The sequence below is a fragment of the Onychomys torridus genome, chromosome 5, assembly GCF_903995425.1.
Source record: "Onychomys torridus chromosome 5, mOncTor1.1, whole genome shotgun sequence".
NCBI lineage: Eukaryota > Metazoa > Chordata > Mammalia > Rodentia > Cricetidae > Onychomys > Onychomys torridus.
This window is the reverse complement of record NC_050447.1, coordinates 97219420-97225556: the sequence shown is the minus strand read 5'-3', so window position 1 is coordinate 97225556 and position 6137 is coordinate 97219420. Positions and strand designations below refer to the sequence as shown.

Sequence of the window (6137 nt, the reverse complement as noted above, 5' to 3'; positions counted from 1 at the left end):
TGAGAATCCCTGCCAACTCCCTAGAAACTGAACCAGTCTTCAATTATCTAGCACCAGCTGTCTGAAGAAAAACAAAACAAAACAAAACCAACCTATTATCTCAAATAATTTAGTGCTGTGATACATTAGAATGGCAAAGCAAAGCCATCCCAGTGTATAGCTTTAGTTCATAAAGAACTGAGTATAGAAAGGAACTTCTTATTTCTCAGGGGACACAGCAGTGCTTAGCAACATGGACATCCCTGATGATCAGGGCAAAGGGACTGAGGCCAGCATAACTAAGTACTAAAAATGCTTTCATATTTGGTATTGTGGATTCATGAGTCACTGTGGAGCCTGTGTAGAAGGAGAAAATGAAATCTGCCCAGTAAAAAAAAAAGGAAGCAGGTCATGAGACTGAGAACACTGTGGGCAGCTCTGATTTCTGGCCTGGAATCATTTGCAAACCTGGAACTGCGAAGGTACAGGACACGTACGTGATGTTTGTACAGTTGGAGAGCCATAGACCCACTGCTCCAGCCCATGAGACTTTGAAAAACGACATCACGAAGAGCCATGAGAGAGAGAAAAAGCCACCTAACTGTGTGTGTGGATGGCAGCATATAGCAATACCCAGTATACATCCCGACTTCAGACCTATTTGTGCTACTGGCTGCTGTGATATAGTGAAGCAAAGTTGGAGCTTATCAGGGAATTAAAGATCCAAAAGAGGAGGAGAAAGGGAAGAACTTGCCATGCAGTCTGTGGTTTGAGTTTTTTGCAAAGGATTGTCCTGGGACTGATGGTGACAGCCTGGACCACGCTGAGGAGACAGGTGGTGCAGATGGAGAGGCCACGGGCAACCCTTTCTAGGTAAATTATAGTTTTGCAACCAATGTCACCTAGGAAGTTTCTGAAATAAAAAATTGCAGTTATGTTTCTGACCCCTATGCAATGAATAATGATTGTGTTTACAAAAGCCAAGTGGATGAGAATAACATCTACATTTTTTCTCTTAGGACTCATGAAAGTATACACATGTCTCACAAACAAGATGATGTTCCCTAAAACTCCAAGTCCAGTAAGTAAAATGAAAATTAGTCTCTGGATGAGGTCTCTCCAGATCATGTTCATGATATTTCCAGCACTAGGAAAAACACTTTTGAGAAACACAAGGATGTAACATGAAATGGTTCAGGCCTGTGTGTTCTCTGTTTTCTTTAGTGAGGAGAACAGTGTATCATGTAAACACCCAGTCCTTTGTTACAGATGCCTGAGTTCCTTCTTGCCCCACCTGGTCTTGTTTCCATGGATACAGCAATGATGTTGATGGTGACTGGACATAAACACCATGCTGACATACTCACAGCTTTACAGAAGACAGTTCTTTATGCCCTCCAGCTCTAAACTTTTTTCCATGAGGACATCCAAACAAAGGGCAGCATCACTCAACTTCTGAGACATGATATGGAGCATCAACTTAGATGTCTTTCTTCCCCAATTCTCTCTGTCACCCTGTACACACTCATCCCTTAAGTATAGAACTAATAGAAAATTGGAGATACTCCAAAGGACTGTAATACTTGCCCAAGTGGAGATGCTTTCCAGGGAAAGTCATGTTGCTTTTCTCTGTCTCCAACTCTGAAGTAACCTTGAAATAAATGACACATAGATTAATTGGGTAGGGCAGTAGCTAGCCCATTCCCTCACCTTGATAGAGTGATTAATTTTTGTTCCCTATCATCTCTTGCATGGGATCATATTAAAAGTAGCATACTCTCCTATTTATGTGTGTTTACTGACCATTCCCTAATAACATTCTTTCAAGTCTTAGCTCTCAGCATAGTCATTGTTCTTTTGGAATCTAAACAAAGGCACATCCTACTGTTTTGATTTTCAAGTTTCAGCAAATCTAGTGATTTTTTATCAATCAGTATTTCCCCATTCTATAAAGGACAAGCAACCTAATACCTAGTACTGATTTGTATTTTTTTACACATGACATCAATTTCTTTCTTCTCATTCTGTTTGAAGTTCAAATCAAGATTAAAACATAAATGCTTTAATTTTACTTACATCTTTATAAATCATAAATAGTTTTATGTAGGATCCTTAAATTAATTTGACTTCCACACTTTAATATTCTGTGCTGTTCACCAAATTTTTCTCTGAATTATTTTGGCTCCTCCCAAACATATGTGGTAGTGGCACTTACCTTGCCACAAAAGTACATGTAATATTCTCTATGTGATCCAATTCCAGCCTCCATACTACACAGCTCTGTGCTGCCCACATGTCACAAATATGTCTCCTACAATTTCCCTGAACCCTGTGGACTGTGCTATCTGTTAGTCTGTTTTTATCAACCCCTCTGTGCTGAGAAACCTAAGAGATGCTTTAGTACATCAGTTACCTTGTATTTTTTACAGATGTATCTCTTGGTTTTTGGAGCTGTCAATAATACATATTGAATGAGGTATCTGTCTTTGTTTACTGAAATTTTTTTCTGAACTTTTGTCACTTCTGGACTACAAAAACATCTACTCAATAAACTGTCAAAGAGAAATTTATATTTTACGTTATGCCTTTTTAATTTTAGTCATTTTTGTGTATTGGGTGTTTTTCCTGCATTATGTCTGGATACCACATGTGTGCCTGGTGCCTGCAGAGGCCAGAATAAGGCATTGGCCCTGAAACTGGAGTGGCTCATGATTGTTAACTGCCATGAGGGTGCTGAGAATTGAATCAGGGAACTCTGCAAGAGATGTGAGTGCTCTGAACCAGGGAGCCAGCTCTTCAGTCCACACATGGACAATTTAACAAGCTTTCACAGGCTCCTTACCTCCACCATGCTGGAATCAATCAATGCAGTCCATGTGCATCCAGTTAAATAAGGGATTTTGCTGCAATGATGTGGTGGAGAGTTACACATATTCTAGAAGCTGGAGGAATTCCAAAACTTTATAGAAAGTTCAGGATTCACAAGACCCTGCTTTGTGACCACCCAGTGTGGATTAAAATTCTGGCTTTCCCAATTCATATATTAATCATATTGAAACTATTATTTGGCCTCTTTAAAAAACATTTTTGTATGTAAATTGTATTTTGTGCAATATAGGTGTATTTTAGGGAGTCGGTGAACTGACATGCATAGCGCCTGGGGAAATGCCCAGCATGCTTTAAAGAACCGTTTTCTAAAATCAGTTAGTATTTAGCCTCATGTCTGCTTTATCCACAATTCTCATATTCTATGGTTTATGTTGGATCTAGGGAAGGGGAAATTCACAAGAAATGAAATCATGGTAAAGAAAGGAACAGTGATCCATCTGCAAAAGACTGTAGTCACTAGAAGTTATACAACTCAGATCAAAGTTCCCGGTCCTTGGAGGGAAAAACACACAAAGATGGTGCAGAAGCTGTGGGGACAAGAGCTTCCTACTCCAGGCTGCAGTGCAGGTGCCCCTGTCTCCTGCTCTGCCTGTCCTGTGTAATGAGCACTCTGGCACAGTGGCCACACACACTGTCCACATGGCTGATGAAGCCATCCTGGATTGCAGGGAGAAATGATAGACCATCTTCTCCTCCCTGAATCCTGCCACTTTCCTCTCCCAGAGTACCAGGGAGCCCATGTCCTTGTCTCCTGCATCTCTGCCCTCCACAGATTTCTTTCCATTCAAAGGCAGCTCCAACCCACCATGACATGGCAGCACTCACCCATGCAGTCTGTGCAGCAGCTCAGGGTGGGTGTCCTCATGGCACCAGCAAGGCCCTGTTTATCAACCTGAGACCTTAACTCAAGAGAGGTGTCAAGATGTCACCATCAGTAGTTTGGCTTCATCAGGGGAAAAGGCTCCTCCTGCACATCTCCTTCTCCCTGGTGCTCTGTCATTTCCTGAACCCAGGAACATTCTGATCCTAATTACGGTGCCTTTGTGTAGGTGATGCATAGTGCATGAGGGGTCTGGGCTCCTAGAACTTAAATCCATTCTTTCCTCTTTCCATTTATTTACCCCCTAAAGCAAGAGCTACTTTGGAAGAAATATCTGATACTTGAAGATGATCACTTTCTGAATAATTTTCAAGCATATTCTTTATTAATAACAAAAGATCACTCAGTACCACCAGCAAGGGCTACAGTCCGTGCCATGTTTAGAACAATCACCAGGACACTGTGGGAGCCTCTGCGTTCTCACTACTATTTTGAATGCCTCCTCTTCCTCCTTCCTTTTAGGCTTTTAAGGTCTGTTTTTTATTTCTCTCCACCATCACCACCTTTATTGTGGGTTGGGTGTTTTGCCCTTTATTCATGTTATAATTTCTTTCCTTTTGTGGTGATGATTATTTTTTATCCCTTTGTTTATATATTTCAACATTTTTATTTCCATATAGAACAGTTGGCTCCTTTGTGGCATTTTAATACCTGCTAGGTTTTGGTTGATCCTCTCCCAATCCCCTCCTCTTCTACTGCTCCTCTCTTCCTATTCCTACCTTGACCCTTAGGATTTCTTTCTTTTTGTGGAAGAATAATTATTACATTCAGGTTATATATGACAGTTTTTTGTATTGAACTATTGACAGACGTTTAGGTTGAATCCATGTGCATAGTGAGTGCTTTTGTGACTAAACACAGGAGTACAAGTGTCTCTAACATTCTGATTTCATTTCCTTTGGCTGTATATCCAGTAGTTAGGATTGTTGGATCATAAGGAAGAAAACTACACTTACCTTAAATGCAGTCAGTGACTCTTAGAAACAGTACATATCTACAAACTCACACACAAATGTTTACAGTAAACCAGAAGCCCTTCCTTACTCCTCTCCTATCATGTCCTCAACAGAGCAGGGAAATTCCCATCCTGAAAGACCCTACCATGGCTCTTCCCACCGTGTACCAATTTGATTTGCTATTTCTGTCAATAGGAGCACTGACCAGCACCATTCCTACATCTCTCAGATTGTCAACACAGCCACCAAAATAAATGTGAGCCAGGCACAGTGGTATATATCTCTAATGGTATATGCATATTCCCAGCAGTTGGAAAGTTTGATGCTGAAAGATCAAGAATTCAAGGCTGGTGTGGTGGTTTGAATAAACATGCCCCCCATTAGCTCATAGGGAGTAGCACTATTAGAAGGTGTGGCCTTTTTGGAGGAAGTGCTTCACGAGGGGGCTGGCTTTGAGATCTCAAATGCTCAAGCCAGGTCTAGTGTGACATTCACTTACTGCTGCCTGCAAATCCGGATGTTGAATTCTGAGCTCCTTCTCTAGCACTGTGTTTACCTGCATGCCACCATGCTTCCCACCATGATGATAATAGACTAAACCCCTGAACTGTAAGCCAGCCCCAGTGAAATGTTTTCCTTTATGAGAGTTGCTGTGTTCATGTGGTCTCTTCACAACAATAAAACCCTAATTAAGACAGCCAGCCTCTGCCTTAAAGCAAGAGGCCAATTTGGGTTCAATAGCCAAAATGTTTATTTTTATTTGTAGTTATGTGTATGTGTCTGTGCACATGAATACAGGTGCCAGAGAAGTGCAGAGATGACAGATCCCCCCAAACCTGGAGTTATAAGCAGTTGTGAACCACTTGATGTACTGGGAATCAAACATGGGTCCTTTGCAAGAGCAGTATGTGATCTTTACTGCTGACCTATCTCTTCAGTTTCCTCATATTTTTTAAAAATAAAATAACTCAGAAAGGTAAAAGGAAGTACTTATTAAACTTCTATTTATCTAGTTTTTCTCAAATGTAATAATTCTTACAGTTTTTTTAAACTCTTGTAAATGATGGAGAGCAAATCTAATTAAAGATATTACTACATTTCATTATTTTCATGTTTTATTTCATTAAATTAAAACACACTTGAATATTTAATTCTATTTCAATATATTTTAGCTTATTTACCATCTTATAAATGACACAACAAAAAAGTCTTGTAAATTTTTAAAATTACATTTATTGTGGGAGGGGAACACGCATGTGCCATGGCACATGTAGAGGTCAGAGGGCATCTTAAGAGAGTCAGTTTACTTCTTTAATCATGTGGTTCCTGGGGTCAAGCTCAGGTGTCAGTCTTGTGATAAGTGCCTTTCCCTGCTGTGCCATCTCCACCAGTGGTAAATGCCATAATCTCTTGTAAGTGTGGAACTTGGGGAT

General features: G+C 40.4%; 1 pseudogene; it reads right to left on the bottom strand.

Moving 5' to 3' along the window:
* Positions 1–205: 205 nt before the first annotated feature.
* LOC118583719 lies at positions 206–1250 on the bottom strand (annotated as a pseudogene).
* Positions 1251–6137: the final 4887 nt, after the last annotated feature.